The sequence below is a fragment of the Microcebus murinus genome, chromosome 16 (genome assembly GCF_040939455.1).
Source record: "Microcebus murinus isolate Inina chromosome 16, M.murinus_Inina_mat1.0, whole genome shotgun sequence".
Taxonomy (NCBI): Eukaryota; Metazoa; Chordata; class Mammalia; order Primates; family Cheirogaleidae; genus Microcebus; species Microcebus murinus.
The window spans coordinates 70,613,469-70,637,481 of NC_134119.1; the positions used below are offsets into that span (position 1 = coordinate 70,613,469).

The 24,013-nt window shown below is 42.6% G+C and overlaps 1 protein-coding gene across 8 annotated transcripts in view; it reads right to left on the bottom strand.

The window, feature by feature from the left end:
* PEG3 (paternally expressed 3) overlaps positions 1-22,042 on the bottom strand; it is a 48,723-nt gene extending 26,681 nt beyond the window's left edge. For 5 of the 8 annotated variants that reach the window (XM_012748580.3, XM_012748573.3, XM_075993292.1 and 2 more), the window contains exon 1: positions 4,367-4,523. The gene's annotated coding sequence lies outside the window, so the exon portion shown is untranslated. Of the gene's footprint in view, positions 1-2,787; positions 3,099-4,366; positions 4,524-15,638; positions 15,768-21,759; positions 21,883-21,953 lie in introns of those variants that run through there. The other 3 variants (XM_075993294.1, XM_075993295.1, XM_075993296.1) reach the window with 3 other exon arrangements.
* Between the last annotated feature and the right edge of the window lie 1,971 nt (positions 22,043-24,013).

A 24,013-nucleotide genomic window follows, 5' to 3' on the forward strand; every position in this document is an offset into this window, starting at 1 on the left:
AGAGCTTCCAAATTACCCAGACCCCAAATGTTACACCCACAGCCCACCTAGTCTGTTTTCTCATTTAGAATCCCACTCTTCCCAAAATCCCTTAAAATTCCCGAATTTTGGGCTTTGGACCCCACTTTTCTCCTCATGGACCCCAGAGCTGCATGTTAGAATACGTCGCCCTCCATCCTCCAAATCTACTAAAACCCTGGACTTGGACCCGCTTTTCTCTCATTGATCCCAGAGCTGCGCAGTCGAGCCATCCTCCTCCTTCCTCCAAAGCTATTAATATTCAACCCTGGATTTTGGACCTGCTTTTCTCTCACTGACTGAGCTGCGCAGCCAAGCCTCCCTCCCGGCACTGGGCTCTGGCGCCCCCTGCTGGAAGCCCGGCGCTACCAGCCCCATCTGCGCAGCCGCACAAGATGGCGGCGCGGCCGCGCTCGGCTCAGTTAGGGTGGGGCGGATCTCAGTGAGCGCACCCCTGCAGCCTGCTGTCACTCAAGAAAGCTGCAGCACAGCCCCACCCCTCGGCCAGCAGGGATGGCACAGAATGAATGAACAGGACTCTGCAGCCCCGCCTACCTACAGAGTCACTCAGCCCCACTCTCATTCCTATGGCGCCGGTGCAGTGCCCCTCTGCTTCGCCCATTGGCCGAGACACCTAGGGCTAGGATGGGCGGGGCTCCGACCCACAGTCAACAGCCAGCCCATCTGTCATTCAAGATGGCGCCTGCGCAGTGCCCCTCTGCTGCCCCCCATTGGCCAACACTTAGTTCTAGGGTGGGCGGGGCTCAGACACCAGTCAACAGCCGGCCCATCTGTCATTCAAGAGGGCGCTTGCGCAGTGCCCCTCTGCTCCCCCTATCGGCCAACACTTAGTGCTAGGGTGGGTGGGGCTCCGACCCACAGTCAACAGCCAGCCTATCCGTCATTCAAGATGGTGCCCGCGCAGTGCCCCTCTGCTCCCCCCATAGGCCAACACTTAGTGCTAGAGTGGGTGGGGCCCAGACCCACCGTCAACAGCCGGCCCAGCTGTCATTCAAGATGGCGCCTGCGCAGTGCCCCTCTGCTGCCCCCATCGTCCAACAACTTAGTGCTAGGGCGGGCGGGGCTCAGACCCACCGTCAACAGCCAGCCTATCTGTCATTCAAGATGGCGCCTGCGCAGTGCCCCTCTGCTTATCCCCCATCTGCCAACATTTAGTGCTAGGGTGGGCGGGGCTCAGACCCCTGGTCAACAGCCGGCCCAGCTGTCATTCAAGATGGCGCCTGCGCAGTGCCCCTCTGCTGCCCCCATCGGCCAACACTTAGTGCTAAGGTGGGTGGGGCTCAGACCCACCGTCAACAGCCAGCCCAGCTGTCATTCAAGATGGCGCCTGCGCAGTGCCCCTCTGCTTATCCCCCATCTGCCAACACTTAGTGCTAGGGTGGGCGGGGCTCAGACCCACCTTTAACAGCCGGCCCAGCTGTCATTCAAGATGGCGCCTGCGCAGTGCCCCTCTGCTTATCCCCCATCTGCCAACACTTAGTGCTAGGGTGGGCGGGGCTCAGACCCACCTTTAACAGCCGGCCCAGCTGTCATTCAAGATGGCGCCTGCGCAGTGCCCCTCTGTTGCCCCCATCGGCCAACACTTAGTGCTAGGGTGGGCGGGGCTAGGGCTCACCCTCACCAGCCAAAGGAGCTGTCATTCAAGATGGCACTAGTGCACTTAGGCTGACACCCTTTGCTCAATATGCGCAGCACTAGAGTGAAAGGTGCTCTACACCCTTGTCAGTCACTTAGGTTCCTGCTCCCACAGCTCCACTCTCACCCAAGATAGTGCCTGTGCAGTAAACCTCAGGTGCCAACACAGTGTTCAGGCAGACGGGGCTCTGCAGCCTCTGTCACTCAAGACAAAACAGCCCTTCCCATGGGCCCAGCCCCCCACCATCAGCCCAGCTGTCATTCAAGATGGCGCCTGCACAGTAAACCTCAGGTGCCCCCCGCCCCTCAGGCCAACACAAAGCGCTCAGATAGGCAGGGCTCTGTGGCTTCTGTCAGTCACTAGTGACAACACGGCCCTTCCCATGGGCCCGCCCCTGCAACCAGCCCAGCTGTCATTCAAGATGGCGCCTGCGCAGTAAACCTCAGGTCCCCTCGGACCAAGAGACAGCGCTCAGATAGGCGGGGCTCTGTGGCTTCTGTCAATCCCTAGTGACAAGACAGCCCTTCCCATGGCCCCGCCCCTGCGACCAGCCCAGCTGTCATTCAAGATGGCGCCTGCGCAATAAGCCGCAGGCACTGCCCTTCGGCCAACACAGAGAAGATGGGCAGGTCGCTGCGGCCCTCTTTAGCCACTCCGGACAAGGCAGGTCACCCCTGGGACTCGCCCCTGCAGCCAGCCTTGCTGTCATTCAGGATCGCGCCTGCGCAGCACGGCCTTGGCTGCCCGCTACCTGCCAAAGATGGCGCCAGGGTGGGTGGGCTCTGCAGCCCCCATCAGCCATTCAGATAAGACAGCCTCTCCCTTGGGCCCGCCCCTACAGCCCGCCCGGCTGTCGTTTAAGATGGCGCCTGCGCAGCACGGCCATGGCTGACCCCCTACCAGCCAAAGATGGCACCAGGGTGGGTGGGCTCTGCAGCCCCCATCAGCCATTCAGATAAGACAGCCTCTCCCTTGGGCCCGCCCCTACAGCCAGCCCGGCTGTCGTTTAAGATGGCGCCTGCACAGCAGGGTCTTGGATGCCACCTATTGGCCAAAGATGGCGCCAGGGCCCACCGGTAATTCAGAAAAGAGAGCCCCTCCCCTGGGCTCACCCCTGCAGCCAGCCCGGCTGTCTGTTATTCAGGATCGCACCTTCGCAGCACGGCCTTGGCTGACCCCCTACCAGCCAAAGATGGCACCAGGGTGGGTGGGCCCTGCAGCCCCGATCAGTCATTCAGATAAGACAGCCTCTCCCTTGGGCCCTCCCTGCAGTCAGCCCGGCTGTCACTCATGATGGCACCTGCGCAGAAAGCCGCAGCCCCAAGCAGGCAAAGATGGTGCCAGGGTAGGCGAGGCTCTGTGACGCCATCAGTCACTAGGTACAACACAGCCCTCTCAGTCCCACCCCCTGCAGCCTGCTCAGCTTTCACCAGAGACCGCGCCTGTGCAGTAAGCCTCAAGCGCCCCCCAGCGGCCAGCAAAGACCATAGTGGCGGGCGGGGCTCTACAGCTGTCAGTCCCAAAGGACGCCCAATGACCTCCTCGGCTCCGCAGACAGGCGCCTGGGCAACACACCCTGGCAGCACCCCGCCCCTCTGCACCCCCAAACAATGAAGCCCGATATCCTAGGGTGATGAAAGCTTCGGTCAGACAACCCTGGCGAGGTGTGAGCCTCTGCAGCCTCAGACTCCGCCAAGGAGAAGGTGCGGCACACTGACAACCTGCAGCCCGTCCTTCAGGCGGCAGCAGGCGCGGTGGCAGCAGGCGCGGCGGTAGCAGGCGCGGCGGCAGCAGGCGCGGCAAATGCCGGCCGGACAGCCTCGAGGCCACTGGCCATGGCGTGATCTCGGAAACCAAGGTCACAAGCCTCCGCCGCCAGGAGGGCAGCACCCCAGCCTTCCATCACCGCAGAGAAGGCGGCCCCCAGCCACGCTGCTGCCCGCCAGCCCAGCCGCACCTCCGCGGCAAACCTCAGCCGCCCGCACCAAAGATGGCGCCGGGGCAGGCGGGGCTTTACTGGGCCTCGGGACCAAAGTCACCCTGTCCCTTCAGACTTTGGCCCCGCCCCCACCTACAGTCAGCCAATCAGGGCGGCTCCTGCACAGCAAGCCTCAGCCGCCCCACCAAATTTGGTGCGGGGGCGGGAGAGAAGCTCGGTCGCAGGCTGGACAGCCCGCGGCCCCACCCCTCACAGCTCTTTGCTCCTCCCGCGGCCACTGCGGCAAAACTAGCCCCTCCCACATGGCAGCGCAGGGCGGGCCTGCGAGGGACCAGCCAATCAGAGGCCTGCGGGGGGCTGGTCCTCTGCAGCCCCCAGACCCAGCGGGGGAAACCCAGGTCTCCCGAGAGCCGCAGCCCTGCCCACGGTGTCAGGGACGGCGCCCTGCGCACACCCTGCGCGGACTCGCCCCTGACATAAGCCCATGGCCGTCCTACCTCCTCCCAGGGTTGCCGCGCGGCAGTCCCGTCCTGTCCCCGTGCCCCAGCCCACAAGCCCAGAGGGAAATGGGACGGGCGCCCTCTCTTGCGGTCACCTCCACAGAGTGACCGCTCGCGAGGGAGCCCGGCTCTGTCCCCTGCACTGCCACCCAGCCAGACCCTGCCGAGGGGCTCGCGGACTTGCCGCAAGGCGGCCGCTCTGGCCGCGCACCCCATGCAGAGGCACGGCGGCAGCCGGGTGGGCAGACTCACCTCAGCGCCCCACATGCACGCCCGGGCTCACAGCACGGCTGTCTAGTGCGCCCACATGGCACCTGGCGCCCGGCGGCGCCAACAGCCCAAAGTGGACATCCCCAGCTCCGTGATGCTCTTCCTCTGCTGCTCCCGGAGTCTGCACACCCGGGCCGACGGCGCCTACTTGTCAGGGCTCCTCTGCAGAGGCGGGGCTTCTGCGCCAGCCAATCAGCACTTGCACCACCCGCCTCGGCCCCTAGCCACGCCCTCGAGCCCTGCCAATCAGGCCACAGTTGCCGCGGTTACAGCTTGGCCCAAAGGCTGGGGGTTGACGTCAACCGTGCCAGCGTGAGGGGCCCCGAAAGGGGATGGGGGTGGGCGGTGGGGTGCAGCCCCCAAACAAAGAAATGGGGTGAAATGGAGAAAAGCCCAGTAATGATGCTCAAACACAAAACCACTGAAGAAAAAAAAGCAAATCTACACATTTGTCTAAATGAAAAAAATGAAAATCTCACAGGCAAACATATATACATTGAGGTCTTAAGAGGAATGAAAAACGGAGATTTTTCTGCTGGGGACACATGAAGGACACCGGGTTAATTTCCTTAATAAATGAAGAGCTCTTGGAAACCAACAAGATAAAGACCAAAGCATGCCACAAAGATGGGCAAAGGGGAGGAAACTGACAATTCATAGGAAAATACAAAAGCCAGGGAGATGTATGGAAGAAAAACCACGAACTGACTTCCTCTGCATAAAGAAACCAAACCCAAAACACCAGGTAAATGCGGTTTATGGGAGCATGCAGTCTCCCACACTAGTAGGCTGTTACCTACCATGCAGCGCCAATCCACTGCATTACCGTTTAGAAGGACAGCAAGAAATTGAAAGATGATTAATGTATAAATAAGCGACTCTAGCTCTGATATAAAGAAATCCTGTGTAACCTGGGAAAATAATGAAGTAGAGCTATATGGGACTATTAAGGACCAATGTCTCACTAATTTAGTGAAATATCCAAGTTGCTGAAGTTTGTAGAAACGAACTGGTAAGTGCTTTTCTCATTTGTTTGTTAAGGATAAACACAAATGCAGGTAAAACTTCTAGAAAGGTATGTAAGAAATTGTTAACTGGTTAGCTCTAGGGAAAAGAAATAGAGGGGGAGGTGAAGGAGGGATTTTTTTTCCCTTCCCCTATCTATACTGTGAATTTCCTTGGCAGAAATGCATAAATATTCTTCTCTGATAGTAAAATCAATAAATTATTAAAAGTTCATTAATGTAAGCTTTGCTCCAACTATTCCACTCTCAAATAACTAAAGCAAAGGAAATACACAGAGATGTGTAAATGATTATATACAGGGATATTCACAGATCATAATTTTTATTATCAAAAATATACTCTGCAGAAAAGAATTAAACTGTATTCTGGGAAATCCACACACTGTAATTTTATGTAGCCAATAAAAATATTGTATGGTTTTAATTTTAAAGGAAAAAATTATAAGATACAGTTAATTGCAAAAAGGAGTTACCTAAAAACATATATACTATAATACTCAAAATTAGATTTTATATTTATGCCTAAGGAGTTATCAGTGGTTGCTTGCTACATTGAGAAGCTGCAGGCTTGGGGTTGGGCATGTGTTTTAAATTCCCCAGACCACCAACAATCTTTTCTTGCCCAGCAGTGCCACATAAACATAAAATATGAATGAAAATACTGTGCTTGCTATGCAAATATAACTTCAAAACAAGTTCCCCAGCAGGACTACAGATGGTGATGTGGTACTACTTAGGTCAAAGACTTTAAAAGCTGGCTACTGCTTAGGTTCTGAGAGCTGTTAAACAACAGGGATGCCCAGGATCCCACAGAAATCTTTGTTTTGGAGGTCCCCAGGAATCCTATCATCTGGTTAAATATTTGGAGGTGATTTTAACATATTCTAAGGACCCCATCCCATTCTCTCCTCAAAGGTCAGTTTCTGTCTGATCACGGATCATTCATTTCTATCAGACACCACAAACTCTCAGAGTTCTTGTAGCTACCTCCCCTTTTCTCAGCATACCCCGCTGTCCCCCCAAAATACCTCTTCATAGAGTAGTCTACTGTCACCAATTCAATATCTAACTGCATATTCTCTCCTGCTAACATATTTTGCTTGAAATTTCAGCAATTCTCTATGTGGCTAAGACACTTGCTCTTAACTTCACCTGCTCTCTCAGTAACAGTCAACATCCTTATTAAAACAAACAAAATCTCACACTATCTTCTCTTAATTCAGGTGACACTACATGGTCGGGTTTGCTTCCTATCTCAATGATCTCTTCTCTGTAATAGCTGGCTTCTGCTGCTCAACCTCCATATGCTGGAGGAGCTTGCTCAGAACTCAGTTACTAGTCTTCTGTCAACTGTCACTCCTGGGATAGCACCCTCACCTAATCACATCATTAAAATGCCACCTATACCCCAGTAGCTCCCAAATTATGGTCCTTTGAAACAGAACTCTACATAGAAGCTCAGTCTCAAATATCGAACTGTCTGCTTGGAAGCTGACTATTCCACTCGGATGTCTAGTAGGCAACTTAAAGCACTTAAAACAAATATTTTCCTTTCTTAATTTCTGTAAACAGCAATAACACCTGTAGGCAAAAATCTCACAATTGTTCTTGTTCCTTTTTTCCTTACTACAACATTCAATTTATCAGCAAGTCCTGCTGACTCTACATCCAAGACACATCCAAAATTTGACTCATGTTTTCCCTTTCCATGGTAGTTCTAATTACCATTTTCTTCCTGAGACAACCTTCTTCCACTCCAAATCCTTCCCTAAAATATTCTTCACACTACATTGAGGGTGATCTTTCAAAGCAAATAAGATATCATATTCCAGCTTGAATGACCTCTTGCCCCCTGAACCCAACCACACTTAGAATAAAATCCAAAATCCATACCATACACAAAGTTAGATGAGCCCTCGTTATCTCATCTTACAGAAGTGTTAAATATTGGTGCTGTAAAATTTCATTATCTTTTCCTTCCCAGAATTCTGCTTTTTATATCTTACTTAAGAAATCCCAGGGCCAGCGCAGTGGCTAATGACTGTAATCCTAGCACTCTGGGAGGCCGAAGCGGATGGATCGTTAGAGCTCAGGAGTTTGAGAACAGCCCAAGCAAGAGCGAGACCCCTTTCTATTTTCTACCAAAAATAGAAAGAAGTTAATTGGACAGCTAAAGATATATAGAAAAAATTAGCTGGGCATGGTGGCACATGCCTGTAGTCCCAGCTACTCAGGAGGCTGAGGCAGAAGGATTGCTTGAGCCCAGGAGTTTGAGGTTGCTGTGAGCTAGGCTGACGCCACGGCACTCACTCTAGCCTAGGCAACAAAGCGAGACTCTGTCTCAAAAAAAAATAAAAAGAAATCCCTCCCAATGCTGAGGTCATATATTCTAATAGCTGTAAATTTTAGTTTTTTATGGTTATTGCTGTATATGTTCTGTGGTAGGGATCTAATTTTTCCCCTGACATTGTATCATGTTTCTGTATATGAGTGGACCTGTTCTTGAACTCTCTAGTGTGTCTCGTTGGTACAGTTGTCTATCTCTGTGCATTAATGCACCATATTAGCCATTACAGCTTTACAGTATCTTGGTATGTGAAAGTACAACTACCTTACCTTGTTTTTCAAAAGTATCTTCTTTCAAATGATTTTTAGAATTAGCTTGTAAAATTTAACGGTATATTCTATTGAGATTTCACTGACTTTTTATTAAATCCAGGCAGCGATTTAAAGAAAACTGAAAAAGTTGTGATATCAAGACCTCTTATCTTTGACCATGGTCTACAGCACTATTTATTCATGTCTCCTATGTCCATCAACAATGTAATATTTTTTTTCCTATAAAGGTCCTATTTGAGTTTAGGAGTTTCCTATTAATTGTATAATTGGTTAATTCTAATTTGTTTTCTTAATAATTTCAGATTTATAGAAAAGTTGCAAAGATAATACAAAAATTCCTCATCCACTTTCCCGATGTTAACATCTTACGTTAATAACCTTGGTACGCTGTCTAAAGAAGAAATTAATATTAGCAGAAAATATTAAATTACAGACTTTAGATTTCTCCGTTTTTTCCTTAATGTCTGCCTTCTGTCCCAGGATCCCATCCAAGATACTGCATTGCATTTACTGATTATATCTCCTTAGGTTCCCCTACACTGCAACAGCTTCTCAGTATTCCTTTTTTTTTTTTTAATGGCATTGACAGTTTTTGAAGCATACTAGTATTTTGTAGAATGCTGCTCAATTTGAGTTTGACATTTTCCATGACTTGACTTAATGAGCTTCTGAGAATGAAGCTATTCTGCTATTGCTTTTAATTTGCTGATTTGAATCCAGCGGACTTGCTGACCTCTCATTAGTTCTAATAGTTTGTCTCTAGATTTTCCTGGATTTTTAAAATGTTAACATTGTCATTCATAACTTTTTTGCTTTCATTGACAGTCATGCTTCATTTCATTATCATAATGCATTGGCTAGGATCTCTACGGTATTATGGAACAAGTCTTGTCCTAGGCTTGAAAGGGGATATACTCTTAACTTTACTATCAAATAAAAATGTTGATTGCAGGCTTTTTGGTAGAGTATCTCTTAAGCAAATTTCCTTGAAATCCAGTTTTGCTTTGTTTGTTTTTTGAGACAGAGTCTCACTTTGTTGCCCAGGCTAGAGTGAGTGCTGTGGTGTCAGCCTAGCTCATGGCAACCTCAAACTCCAGGGCTCAAAAGATCCTCCTGCCTTAGCCAGTAGCTGGGATTACAGGTATGAGCCACCCCACCCAGCTAATTTTTTGTTTCTATTTTTAGTTTACTGGCTAATTTTTCTATTTTTAGTAGAGACGGGGTCTCGCTCTTGCTCAGACTAGTCTTGAACTCCTAACCTCAAGCGATCTTCCCACCTCGGCCTCCCAGAGTGCTAGGATTACAGGTGTGAGCCACCATGCCTGGCCTCAACTCTAGCTTTTAAAAACTTTTATCAGGAAAAAGTTTAACTTTATATAATGACTTTCCTGCATCTATTGAGGAAATAGTAAAATTTACTATTTCATATCATTTGATAATGTGGTGAATAAGACAGATTTTTTGATGAAATGTGTTCATATTCCTAAGCCCTATTTAGTCATGATTATGAGGGTCTTAAATTATATGCACATGTAGCTGTATACTATTAGCTTATATTTTACCTTTGTTTTCACATCTAAGGTGATCCTTTTTTTTACACTATCCTTGTCTAGTTTTGGTGTCAAGGTTATACTAGCCTAATAAAACACCTTGGATTGTTATTTCACTTCTTATATTCTCTACAACAGTTTACAATCTTTTCTCCACTGGTAATTATATCCCCTTTTCTATTACTAATATTAATTTATTCTTATTGTATCAATTTTGCTAAAAATTTGACAACTGGTCTTTTTAAAGTAACTTTTGATGTTGACCATATTCTTTCATCTTTTCCATTTAATTCATTTCTGTTCTTTATTTCCTTCCTACTTACTTGAGTTTCTCTTCCTACTTATTTGAGTTTCTCTTCCTAGCTTCTTGAGTTGTATATTTAACTCATTTATTTTTAACCTTTCTTAATTTTTAACACATGCATTTGCGGCTATAAATTTCCTTCCCAATACCATTTGAAATGCATTCCATATACCTCGTTGTTGAGTTCTATAATCCCCCACTGTCTCCATTATATTTCCTCTTAGTGACATTATATAATGTTCATATGTTTAGGGTTTGAAGTTCTTTGACAAAAGTATCTTTTGAATATAGATGTCTAAATTAACTGCATTATATTCAAATAACATGGTCTAAATGTTACTATTTCTTAAAGCATTATTATGTTAGCATATGGTCAATTTTAATTGCTCAACATGTTAGAAAAGAATGAATATTCTCTAATTGTTAGGCATCAATTTATACTTATGATCATAGGATCAAGCTTGCACACTGTGTTTATATTTTCAGTATTTTTACTATTTTGTCTTCTTGATCTATTTGTTCTAGTTACAATAATATCTCCCAATATGCCTATGCTTTTATCCATTGCTCCTTGTAATTCTTTTAGTTTTTGCTTTATATATATCAAGGCCATGTTTTTAGGTACAAACAAATCCGTGATTTCCTGTTAAGATGCATGGGTTAATCTTTTTACATTATTACTGAAATATTTGTTTAACATGCCTTTTCCTTTGCTCCTTATTTTCTCCTTTCTTGTACTCTACTAAGTTGATCAAGTTTGCTTTACTCCCCTTTTTTCCCTCTGCTTATTTGGAAGCTTTCAGCTATATTTCAGTTACTTCCTTGCCTATCTTTAAATTCCTGTTTATACATAAGCATTTTTTTAACAGAGTATAAAGTTCCTGGCACACCTTAGCAATTAATTGAATTTCCTATTCCCACCTTCCTTATTATTGAGGATTTTTGTTATACCTTTTCTTAACTACTTCAGTATGGCACTCACCGTCCGCGAATCCTTGCCCAAAGCCGGCACTCACAGTCCGCACAATAGTGTGTGCTGTGCATTGGCGATGCATCCGTTTTGCTCTTGTGTGATGAGGAAAGCTTTAAAGCACTGAAAGCTTGTTTTACTTTACAGGCAGCTTTACTTGTCACGTAAATCAGAATAGGTAACATATACATATGTGTTTTCATTATGTTATTTTTAAATGTTCACAATTTTATTTTGATAAATGAAAAATTAGAAACGCTCAACGCTTAGCTGTGCGTGTTCATCTGCGGCTATCGATTATAGTTGATGCTCATACTGAAGTGGTTAAACAAGCAAACAACAACAAAAAAACACCACCACCATTTTTACAGTCAGTGATTATATTTACTGACATTTTAAAAATTTATTCACTCATTCTGGTTTCTTAAATCTTAATCCTTCTCTCTAGGTATATATTTTTTCTCATTGCACTAAACCTTTAAATAAGTCTTTCATTAATGTATAAGGTGGTTTATCTATTTGTATTTCTAAAAATGTCTTTATAAGACACATACTTTTTTTGTGGTAAGAACATTTAGGATCTATTCTCTTAGCAATTTTCAAGTATATACATTGTTAATTATAGTCACCATGCTGTACAGATCTCCAGAACTTCTTTATCCTAACTATACCCCTTGACCAACATCAGCCCATCTCCTCCCAGCCCCTAACAACCATCATTATACTCTCTGCTTCTATGCATTCAACTGTTTTAGGTTCCACGTAAGGAGATCATGCAGTATTTGTCTATATTTGGCTAATTTCGCTTAAAATACTATCCTCCAAGTTCATCCATGTTGTTGCCAATGATAGTATTCCCTTCTTTTTAAAGGCTGAATAATACTCCCTTGTGTATATATATACACACACATTTTATTTTATCCATTCATCAATCTATGGACAATTAGGTTGATTCCATATCTTGACTAATGTGAAAAATACTATAAAGGACAAGGAAGTGCATAATGATTTCATTTCCTTTGGATATATACTCAAAAATGGGATTGCTGGATCATATGGTAGTTTTTAGTTTTTTAAGGAACTTCCATACTGTTTCCCACAGTGGCTGTACTAATTTACATTCACACCAACAGTGTACAAGGGTTCCCTTTGTCCACATCCTCATCAACACTTATCTTTTGTTTCTTTGATAACAGCCATTCTAAGAGGTGTGAGGTGATAGCTCATTGTGGCTTTAATATGCATTTCCCTGATGATCAGTGATGTTCTGCATTACTACATATACCTGTTGGACATTTGTATGCCTTCTTTTGAGAAATATCTTTTCAGGTCCTTTGCCCATTTTTAAATCACATTATTTGTTTTCTTGCTATTAAGTTGTCTGAGTTACTTATATATTTTACATATTAACTTCTTTATGAGATGGAACTAATAGTTTGCAAGTATTTTCTACCATTTTATAGGTGGTCTCTTCATTCTGATGATTGTTTCCTTTGCTGTGCAGAAGCTTTTTAATTTGATGTAATACCATTTATCTATTTTTGCTTTTGTTACTTGTACTTTTGAAGTCTTATCCAAAAAATTATTGCCCAGAGCAATGTCAGAATTTTTTCCTACGTTTTCTCCCTGTAGTTTACAGTTTCAGGTCTTATGTTTAAGTCTTCAATCCATTTTGAGTTGATTTTAGTATATGGGGTGATATAAGAATTCAATTTCACTCTTCTGCATGTAGATATCCACTTTCCCCAACCCATTTACTGAAGAAAATGTCTTTTCCTCATTTTGTGTTTCAGGCACTTTTGTGAAAAATCAACTGACCATAAATGCATGGATTTATTTCTGGTCTCTCTATTTTGTTCCATTGGTCTATATATCTGTTTTTATACTAGTATCATCTGTTTTTATTATTGTAGCTTTGTAGTAGATTTTGAAATCAGATAGGATGATGCCTCCAGCTTTTCTTTTTGCTCAAGACTTCTTTGGCTATTCAGGGTATTTTGTGGTTCCATATGAGTTTTAAAAGTATTTTTTTCTGTTTCTTTAAAAAATGTCATTGAACTTTTGATAGAGATTACACTGAATCTACAGATGGCTTTGTGTAATATGAACTTTTAATAATACTAATCCTTCCAATCCATGAACATGAGGTATCTTTCCATTTATTTGTGTCTTCTTCAGTTTTTGTCATCAGGGTTTTACAGTTTTCAGTGTATAGTTTTCATCTTCTTGGTTAAATTTATTCCTAAATATTTTTATGGTATTGTAAATGGGATTTTCTTGATTTTTTTTTTTTTGATAGTTCATCAGTAGTGCACAGAATACTGATTTCTATATGTTGATTTTGTAACCTGCAACTTGATTGAAACCTGAAAATTCGCAACTTAAAGTGGTAGGTATAAGCCACATAAGCAAAAGTTCTTTGGAGTCCTCAGTCATTTTTAAGAGTGTAAATAGGCTTGTGACCAAGAAGTTTGAGAACCACTTCTCTATAATAAATCTGTAATAGACTGGGCTATATGGATGGGTATGGACGGAAGTCTATCTTTTTCACTATTATGATCCAAAGACTTAGAATAAAGCCTAATACATAGAAATCTCTTGATAAATGCTTATTCAGCCATTCTTTCAATCAATATTTGGGTGCCTACTATGTATAAGGCCCAATGCTAGACCACGTTCATGGTTCATTGTAAGTAAAATTGAAATGGTCCCCAACCTAATTCATTTATTTAATAAATATGTCTTTGTCGGAGTTTCAGTCTAGTTGGGGAGAGATATTCAACAAAATCAACCTTTAAAGAGTATGGTGAATGCTTTGAAGAAAAAACCAAGATGCTGAAAGGAAAATGGTTGTGTTTGTATGGCAGATAAAAAGTAGTCAGGGAAGGCTTCTCTGAGGAAGAGAAGCTAAGACTAAATTTTGAAAAGAGCTATCCCTGGGAAGAGCAAGGGGAAGAACATTTCAGACAGACAAAACAGCAATGTACAAAAACCATAAAAGAAAAAAAAACAGAAAATATACCTGAATAGCTAGAGGATAGCAATGGACAAAAATGAGGTGGCATAAGTATGTAAGAGCCAGCTTTTCAGGAACTATAGGTTAAGATAAAGATATTGAATTTAATCCTAAATGTGATAGGGACCCGTTAATAACTTTTAAATAAGGTCTGACAAAATCCATTGTAAGATGATTCATGTTGTTCTGTAGCGAACTAAGAGACTAGAGATAGGTAAGAACGGAAGCAAAAAGACCAGTTAGGAGGCACCAGACTAGGAAAAGGATGACAGGATTCTGAACTAGCATGGCGGCAGTAGAGATAGAAGAAGTGAACAAATATAAAATATACAGTGTACTTTGGAGACAAAATAGACAAATCTTGCCAATGATTTGTATATGTGTGGCAAAGAAAAAAGGCATCAGAAATGATTCCCATGTTTCTGGTTTGGGCAACTGAGTAGATGGAAATGTTATTTAGTGAGTCTTTCAGACACAGGTTTGGGCAGGGGAAGAGCATAACATCAAGACCTGTCTGGGATATGTAACATTTAAGATGCTTACTATTAAAGCAAGTGGAGATGTTGAGTAGGGATTCTGAAGAGGTCTGTGCTAGAGCTCAGGAAGTCCTCCCCAAACAGTTAATTTGTTTTAGGAATAGTCAGATTAAAATAGACATTACTTTACAAAATAAAAAAAGAAACTAATTCCTCAGTATTTAGGATTCTTGTGTATATATATTCAGTGGTCAATAGGTAAGTATCCTTGTATACAAATTTGTATATAGTTCTTCAGTAATGCGAATCTAACAAATTTTCCTTAAGGAAGACTTTCTTTTATTTTTTAAGCCTTTCAAGGAGTTTCAGGACAATATAAAGCCAAACATTCATATTAAAGGCAATCTACTCTTTCCCCAAAGCTGCTCCTAAGTCCAAATATTAAAAGAACAGCTCCTAAAAGCAATTAATTACATATAAGATTAAAGATAGGCAAAGGACCACCCCATCATGAATCAGATGTTATAAAAGGAAAATATGTCACATGTAGTGGAGAGTATTAAGGTTTAGAACTAAAGTTCAACTCACATGTCTCTGTCCAAAAAGGCACCGGGCATCATTTCTCATAGGAAGGTAAAACATTCAGAAGTCAAGCCATAACATGGTAACCAAAGTTCTTTACTTATTTAGAAAATGCAGTTATTCATCCACTTTTGTTCATGTTGGTTTACCAGCCATAAAGCTCTAATCCTTAAGTGGTGGATAGTAGATGTTCATTTATCCAACCATTCAATAAACAAGTGTTGGGAATTAACTACATCCAGACTCTAAGGATACAATGATAAACAAAGAAAACATAGTCTCTGCCTTCATGAGGCTTACAGCCCATTGATAAAGCCAAACAATCAAACCACCACACAAGTAACATGAACTAACAAGCAGTAAATGTGATGAAAGATACACTGTGCTATAAAGCAAACACCAGAGAGCCCGACCTGGTCCACGTAGTGAGGAAAGACATTCCATGTTTAGTTAACGAGGTACACAAGGGCTATGGGGCAAACATGAATATGGATGGAGACCTGTGTCGCTAGAATACAGGTTGGCATAAGATAAAGGATAGAGAAGTCGAGAGGACTCAGACCTTTTAGGATCCTGTAAGCCTGTCCAGGACTGCAGATCCCAGACAACCATAACCTCTCTAGCACACTACAGGAATTCCTCCCAGGTGAGAACAGCACTCAAATCTCACCCAGGTCCCCGGAAAAATGGCATTATTTCTACCCATACTCACATGTCAATGCTTCGGGACATGACCAGAATGATAAGAGGGGTCCTCTGGCTTCCACAGTGCAGATCATCAGGCTGGTAGAGAAAATGCATTCTTATCTGGTTGCTTCTAAAGGTCCACCACAAGATAAATCTAACGGGAATAGAGAAAATCATAGAGATAGAAGTAAAACATGAATCAGAAAGCATAAAAACAGCTGGAGATAAGAGATATAGATTTTACAAATTCTAACAAAAACCAAAATTTTCATCAAGAGGGAACTGGTTGAATAAATTATGGCACATAGATTAGACAGAAAATTCCACAATCATAAAAAAGGCTGCAAAAAATGATCTCCAAGATACATTGTTAACTGAAAAGACAAGGTGTTGAACAGTGAACACAGTATATTTCATTTATTAAATAAAAAGAGAAAGATACATATATGCATATTTGCTTCTGAATACATGGCATATCTTTGGAAAGATATTCACAAAACTAGTGACACTGGTTAACTACAGGAAGGGAAACTTGTGGCTAAGAGATGGGAAGTGGGAAAAAAATTTTTACTGTATACTGTTTTCTCCTTTTTGAATTTTGTACTACACAAATATATTACCTATTAAAAGTTAAAGAAAACAAGTTAATATTCAATATAATTTTAAACTAATACATATGAAAACTTTAACAAAAAGGAACATTTTCAAGGAAAATAAAAATTACCAAATCTGTCTACCAAAGGAATAGGAAGGAAAAAAAAAACGGTAGGAAATGTCTTCTTACAATGGTTTCCTGTGTGTTAAAATATTCCAGTGCTTTTTAATAACCTAGCACCTCACACACTTCACAAAACTTAATTTATTGAGCATTTTCTGTGTACTAGATACCGTATCAGGCATTACATGTATTTACAGCTCATGCTCACAATTCCTTTGAGACAGATGTCCTCATCACCTCTATTTTACATATAAAGAAACTGAAGCTTATGGTCTCACTCAAAAGTTGCATACCTAGTGATTCCAGAGGTTAGACTCTTCAACCACAATGCTATGTGATTCTGTGCTAATAAACTGGAAAACCTTAAAGAAATGCATCATTTTCTAGAGAAACAGCAATTACTTGAAATTTCAGTTTAACTGGAAGTGTCCTTCAAAGCCCAAGAAACAAATTATTCTTAATTTGCACAAACTGTTCTAGCGCATTTTAAAAACAAAACAAAACAGAAGGGTTGCCAATTCATTGAGCAAAATTAGAAGAGTAGCTTTCAAGAACATATTTCTTAAAATAAAAATGTGTTACAAGAATAGCTATCTTGTATTGGGCACTCACTGTGTGCCAGGCACTGGGCTAAAGTGCTTTAAAAAAGATCTAGGTGCCACTTGGGAAGAGGTCTGGCAGTTCTTCATGAGGTTAAACATAGTTACCACATGATCCAGCAATTCTACTCCTAGGTGAAATGAAAACACATGTCCAAACAAAAACTTGTACACAAATGTTCACAGCAGCATTACTTATAATAAGCAAAAAGTGGAAACCCAAATTCCCATCAGCTGATAAATTGATAAACCTGATGTACTGATACAACAGAATATTATTTGACAATATAAAAGAACGAAATACTGATATATGCATGGATGAACTTCGAAAACATTATACTAAGTGAAACAAGGCAATCACAAAAACCCACATATTGTGTGATTCTATTTATATGAAATGTCTAGAATAGGCAAATCTATAGACAGGAAGTAGATTAATGGTTGTCTCAGATGGCAGTGGAAGGGCATGGGGAGTGAGGATTTTTTAGGGTAATGAAAATATTCTTAAATTGATTACAGGCCGGGCGCGGTGGCTCACGCCTGTAATCCTAGCTCTCTGGGAGGCCGAGGCGGGCGGATTGCTCAAGGTCAGGAGTTCGAAACCAGCCTGAGCAAGAGCGAGACCCCGTCTCTACTATAAATAGAAAGAAATTAATTGGCCTATATATATATATAAAATTAGCCGGGCATGGTGGTGCATGCCTGTAGTCCCAGCTACTTGGGAGGCTGAGGCAGAAGGATTGCTTGAGCCCAGGAGATTGAGGTTGCTGTGAGCTAGGCTGACGTCACGGCACTCACTCTAGCCTGGGCAACAAGTGAGACTCTGTCTCAAAAAAAAAAAAAAAATTGATTACAGTGATGGTTGTACAAGTCTGTTGTACTAAACACAATTGTACATTTTTAAATGGGTGAATTGTACAGTATCTGAATATCTTGATAAAGCTGATATTAAATATATATATATTTATCTCAACCTTAATGAGACTTAAACTAATGTACTTGTTTTATACATGAGAAACCTGCTGCTCAAAGAGGATGTTATCTGCTCATGGTCATAATCAAATTAGTTGAGAAAACGAGGATTCAAATTTAGGTCTTTCTGCTTATTACCTCCCAACACAATCCCATGCAATTACACTGAAAAGCTTCAAGAAATGCCCTCCTCCCTTTTTTGAGAAAACATAAACTGAGGACTAAAAGATGCATGAGGGCAGCCGCCTGAAAACAAATAATTCCTAAACTGGTTGAGAATCACAAATCCGAAAAAAATCCAAAATCAAAACACTTCTGATGCCAAACATTTCGGATACTCAATCTGTAATGCTATTAAGCATTTCAAACCTAGAATAAGAAGGAAGGCTGCCCATTTTAGAAGATAGCAAATGGCTTTCAATCTCAAATGGGCCTTACTTGAAGAGTTCCCTGGAGAATAAAAATAATAGCTATCATTTATTAAATTTGTACACTGAATGAGGCCCGCCACCAAGCACTTTATGTGAATTATTATGTTTAATTATCATAACAACTCTATGAGAGATGTGATTATTATCCAGGTTTTATAGATGAGAGGTGAGCCTTGAGAGGCTAGCATCTTTTCCCAGGTATAAGCTAATGGCGGCAGAGCTAGGAATCAAACCCAATCTGTCAACTCCTGAGCCTGGACTCTCAACTACTACTGGATACATTTCTAGGCCATTAAATTTGAAAGTCATAATGAAATAGATCATTCTTGAAAGGAAGGCAGATAATAAAAACTTGGCAAATGTCAAGGGAGTGCTTTCCTCAAAAAGCGCTCTAAGCCCTTGCCATTTATAGGCAACTCTCTTCACACTTCCAAGAAACAAATAATCCCTAAGCTTTATAAATTGTACCAATTCAGTGAAGAGAGGCAAAAGTCTTTCATTTGAACAACGCAGCACAGGGATTTTCAACCCCAAATATTTTGAAATAATAACAGCTAATATTAATAGAGAATTTATAAGTGCCAGGAATGTTTCTAAGCACTTTATAAATGTTATGACAACTGTCTAAGGTAGGTACTATTAATAATCCTAATTTTACGGATGAGGAAAGGGAGGCACAGAGAGGGTGGATGATGGACAACAAATTATTGATAGTAAGTAGCCAAGATTAAAACCCAAGTCATTTAGCTCTACCTTCCAGCACTTATTATATTTGACTGCCTCTTAAATAATGTGATATAGCTAATATGTGATTCACTGCCTCCCAGCACTGTGCCAGACCCTTCACATGTACTGTCACAACCTAACAACTAAAGAGTAGATATGTTTACTGCCTGTTTGCAAGAACATAAGGCTCAGAAAGGTGTGGTAATTTGCCCAAATATGCCCAATTAATACATATCAGCATCAAGACTTAAACCCATGTCTTTCCAACTACAGATCACACTAATAGTCACTATATCATGAACTTCAAAGGTTGGAGTCAGCAAACTGTAGCCTGTGAGCCAAATCCAGTCTGCTGTGTTTTTATACAGTCCACACAGACCACATATAAATGGTTGATTCAAAAATGGTTAAATGGTTGAAAAAAATCAAAAGAACATTTTGTAACATGAGAAAATCAAATGAAATGCAAATTTCAATGTTCACAAATAAAGTTTTATTGGACACAGCCACACCCATTTGTGTACATATTGTCTATGGCTGCTTTGACACTACAAGGGCAAGTCAAGTAATTTCAACAGACACCATGTATCTCACAAAGCCTGAAATATTTGCTCTTTGGCCCTTTGCAGAAAAAGTTTTGCTGATCCCTATTATTATTAAATTTAAAACTCTTAGTGAAATGGAGGAGGAATGTACAAAAAGTACCCCCCAAAAAGGAAGAAAAAGCATGACTTTAAAGGCTGACTGGCACAGAAATGGAAACTTCCTTCTAACTTTCAAGGAACAAATAATTTTTCTGTTCCATAAGGTGTTCCAAGGCCTAGAAAACAGTGGAGGGCTTCCTAGTTCATTTTAATTAACTGGTTCACAAAGGTTTACAATCTCTAAGCTGTTTTAATTGGAAAGAACTCTGCATAATGAAAATAACAACAGCTGACAGTTATGGAACTTTCTCTGTGCTGCCAGGTGTTGTGGTAAGTAAAAGATTTCTATTTAATCCTCCCGACAACCAGGAAAGGTAAGATGCCACTGTTATTCAATTCTGTGAATGAAACTGAGGCCTCAGGATATTAAGCAAATTACCCAATGCCCCACATCTAGTAGGCGCTCAGGACTCTAGCCCTTATTTTCTGCCCCCAGAGACCACACTCTTTACCACACCACTTAATTTTAATGTAATAAATCTGCAAATACTAAAGAAATGCATAATTTCCCCCCAAAATACAAAGTACCGAAAGTATCAAAATAATCTTGGTGAAGTACATAAATTCCCTACTAACTCTCAAGGAGCAAATAAATAAGTGCCACAAATTGACCCGGGTCATAAAAAGGGGCTTCTCAACAAATTTTAATTCCCTAGCCCAGTGGGTTGCCATAGCAGTCATCTCTCTCTTTTTTTTTTTAAACCCATCACCTCCCTTCCCCAATAAAGAATCCGTGCAAGATAATGATAGCTAACATGTTTAGCTAGCCTATGTGCCAGGCACTATTCCGAACACTTCCTATGCAATAATACTTCCTATGCAATACTTCAACTACGAGCAAGTATCCCCTGCAGACTGAGACATAGGGAAGTTTAATGGTTGTTTAAAGACACAACGAGCAAGAAGGCTGGATCCAAAGCCAAGCCAGGCAGTCAACAAAGTCAGCATCCTTAACAGACTTGCAGCTAATAAATTTGAAAACCCTAATTAAACATGCTCAATCAAGGGAAAACAGAAATTGGCAAAACTGAGCCAAACTTAAGGGGAGAGAAGGGTGCGTGGTATACCTACAGTTTTTAAACAAAGTCAAGTCTTCACAATTCATCCAGCCAAAAAGCAGTTCTGAATCATAACTATCTTCTAAACAAGACAGGTCCAAACTCCAAAGAAATGCGACAACACAGATGAATCTCAAATGCTAAGTATAAGAAGCCAGCCGCAGAAGAACACAATTTGTACGATTCCATTTTCATGTACCATTCAGAAAAGGGAAATCCAAAGCGGCATAAAGTAGGTTAGTGGTTGCCTGGGGCTAGGAGCCACAAACTAGTGCAAATGGACTCAAGGGTACTTGGGGGAGAGGGGTGGTGTTTGATGGAAACCTACAAATAGAGTGCGGTGATGGTTGCACAACTCCATAAATTCACTAAGAAACGTTTGAGTTGTACTCTGGGTACATTTTGACGTATGAAACTACATCTCAATAAAGCTGTGTTACAAGCCGCTAGATATACCAGCAACTGCTTCTCATCGAAGTCTATTTCCTAGACTCTGTGCTAAGTAAGTATCTCATGGGACTTCTCTTAGTCAAATCAATGCTAATGATCGGATACCACATACTGAGAAAACACTAATGGTAGAGTGGGCGCGCTGTGGGGAGGAGACTGCAGGGGCCATTCCTGGAAGGCGACCGCTGTTTTAAAGTCCCTGGCAGCGAGGGTGGAAGCCTTTGGCAGGGCTCCTGCAGAAAAGAGACCGAGTCCGGCGACCCGAGGTAGTGCGATCCCTGAGCAACGCCTGCCCCGCGGTGCGCTGGGCCTGGGCGCGAGGCCTGCAGCCTGGGGCGGCCGGGACCCGGGACTGCCTTCCAGGGCGTCTGAGATGTCCCCGCAGGGGGTAACGCCCACGTGCCGCAGTTATTTAAAAAAACAAACAAACAATAAACCGCGCGAGCCCGCCTACCCCGCGGACCCCAAGGCCACGCCGAGGGCCCTACCCGCGACCGGCCACGACGGCGCCCAGCCCCGCTTTCCTTCCGAGCTAGGCCCAAGCCACGGCATCAAGTTCCCATATCCGCCCCCCCTCGTGGACTAGTCGCCTGGCTCCCCTGCAGAGGGCGGTCAGTGGAGGCATGGCCCTCATCTACCCCGTTCTGAGAGGCTCAGGTCTCTCACGTCGTGCAGGACTCACAAAGGAAGACTCGGGTGAGACGCGGGAACAAGCACTTCCTGGTCAGCGAGGACTTAGGTACTGCGCATGCGCCCCGGAGCCTGCCGGGGGGCCGCACAGAGCCCTGCCCTCAGAGAGCGCATCGCTGACCCGGAAGCAGTTGGAGAGCCACGGACGGAACCTGAGCATCCATCCGCTGTGCGGGCAGCCTGTGACAGCCTAGGGCGAGGCACGCGTTTGGATAGGTTACTTCTACATTAGGCAATGAGGTAAGCTGTTGAGAATAAGTTTCAGCTTTAGAAGTATAGTAAATTTCAGTTTTTATAATTATATTTAATCATATTTTGAATAGATTTCGTCATGGGATGGGAAAAAGATATGTGATGACATGACCGGAATGAAAGCTGTGAGAGGCTGGGCTCTGTCCGGTGCCCCTGCGGTGTCCACTGTACCTGGAACGGTATTAATAATTGCCGTGGAGTGGGTGCTTGGTGATTTCTCAAATGACTGACTCAATGAATTCTTTGAAAACATGGGTCTGGAGTTATTGTTAAGTGAATCATCTGTTAGATTAGCTGATAAAACCAGTTTTTCATTTGTCACAAAATAGCCTACTGTGGGAAGTAGAGTTGCCAGATTTGGCAAATAAAAAATACAGGATAACTCTTTCAAATTTGAATTTCATATAAACAACAAATAATTTTTTAGCATAAATAGGTCCCATTTGGAGATACTGGGCGCCTTATATATTATTTGGCATCATAGTGAGAAGACAACATGTTATGGTGAAGAGGGAAGATGATTTTGTTCCTCTTAGAAGAAGAACTTGAGTAGGAAAGAAAATGGTACCTAGAATTTATAAATAAGTACCTGCAAACAATTATGTAGCAGATCAGAAGACCATGCTTGAGAAACTGGGATATATAAAGTTTGTGCTAAGTGTTCTATTTACATCAGTCTTCATTGAAACCTCCTACACAGTAGAATGATTATTATTCTTATTTTCCAAGTGCACAAAGAGGCTCAGAGACAGGGGGTCACTTGTTCGAGTTCTCACATTTTCATTGTCACCCCAGAAATGTTTATTGAGAACTGACTGTGTGCTGGTCTGGGATTTTGATTCCACACAATCTGCCTCCAGAACTGGAAAATTCCAGTCTCTATCCATTGCTCAGCCTCCCTCCCCTTTGTCACTTCACCTGCAGTTTCTATAGTAACAGACTGAACCTGTGTCTCTAGCTAACAAGAGCTAAGAGCTTTTGGAGGGGAATAAGCCAGAACAGTTGACAACAACCTAGCCTGGCTGGAGGATGGGAAGGACTGCCTGAAGCCCTAAAGTCTTCCATCTATGCTTTTTGCAAGAATTTTGGATGTGTGAAAATCTTTTCTTGGGTGGGGTCTCTGCAGAAGAACAAAAAGTTGGCTATGTAAACTTCTGCAGACCCTGTGAAACCATAGGTTTTCAGTTCAGAAGCTGCTGCAAACACTAGTGATATTAAGTTTATGCATCCTTATCATTTGTTACTTTGTTTAGTCTATTATTCTACCAATAATGATTGGGAGGGGGGTACTATGTGTCAGGCAGTGCTAGATCCTGAGGATATGATTACTATTGAGACAGACACGGTCTCTATCCTCCTGTTTCTTAGAGTCCAGCAAGAGAGACATTTATTTATCTGCTTATTCTTCAGTATATTCTGATCCATTATATGTGAGACATATATTCAGGTCTGAGAGATACAGAGATGAGTTATTTAAAAAAACAAACAAACAATAAAACACTGTGCTGCATAGAAATGGCCCCAGTGGAATTGAGGTCAGACATTAAGTAGATAATCACAAAAACAACAAGTATTTACTGAGCAGCCACTGTGGTACCTGGCACTGTTTTAAGCAAGGGGACATAGCAGGGAACAAAATAGACTTGGTATCTGTTCTCATAGAACTTTCATTCTGTTGGAAAAAGAGAAAATATATATAATGAATTAGTGTGTTTTTGGTTACAAGAAATGGGATATTAAACTCAAAATGACTTAAAAGGAGAATATATTGGTCTAAGCAACGAAAAATGCCAGAGATAC